Below are 980 nucleotides of genomic sequence, written 5' to 3' on the forward strand. Positions count from 1 at the left end.
AGGCTGACCAGGGGCTGGGAGAAGGAGCAGTGCGGGCTGGCCAGGGGCTGGGAGAAGGAGCAGTGCGGGCTGGCCAGGGGCTGGGAGAAGGAGCCGTGCAGGCTGGCCAGGGGTTCCCTGTTGGCCTGGGAGAGAGGGAAGAGCAGGAGGAAGAGAAGCTGCCAGAGGTGCAGAAAACAGAAAGAAGGGGAAAGTGGCACAAGAGGAAGAGGCGGAGAGTGGGTCACTGCAATCTATTCAAGTTTCACACAGGACAAAGGGCTTTCTTACAGAAAGTTTAATATACTCTAGATCCAAAACCTGAGTCATTTTGCCTAAGGAGAAAGTCTCACCACCCGCAGAAAAACGTAATGTGAACACTGAAGGTGATGGTGAAATTGGGCGAGCTCTGTGGAGGAGACTTCGGATAGACGTCATGTTTTCTTCGTTCCAGAACCACAGGGTCTGCAAAAGCGCCCACCTCCGCCCACCAGCAAGCACTTTCAGCCGGTGTCCCTTTCCCCCACCCCCACACAAGCCATTCTAGAGCCCCCTCCACTTCTGCCCCTTAGTTGACCGCTAACACCTGCCCCACCAGATTAAACTGTCAGCAGCTTGCACGTGAATGAGGCACCGGTCTAACACGGAGTTGCATCCCTTCCCCGGGTCCCTTCCAGCTTTCGCCTGGCTCCGGAGCATCCACCCATCTCTGGTCCAGGGTGTGCGTTCCCAAGGATGCTCGGCCCTCGCCCAACCCGCGGCCTCCTCCCCTCTCTCTTGCTGCTGCTGCTGCTGCCACTAAAACCAGAAGTGGAATGCGCGTGGCGAGACGCCGCGCTGTCGCGGTGGCACTGGGCATGCTCGGCACCCAGGGCCGGTCTCGGCGGCGGGGCGGACGCTTCCTCACTAGCCGGGCGCCCGAGCCGGCTGCCGAGGCATAGGTGGACGGCGAAGCAGCCGCGCGCCGCGGGAGGAGCCTCGCCCTCGGCGGCGGCGGCGGC

Source organism: Otolemur garnettii, unplaced genomic scaffold (genome assembly GCF_000181295.1).
Source record: "Otolemur garnettii isolate 467f Iridium unplaced genomic scaffold, OtoGar3 scaffold00033, whole genome shotgun sequence".
Lineage (NCBI taxonomy): Eukaryota > Metazoa > Chordata > Mammalia > Primates > Galagidae > Otolemur > Otolemur garnettii.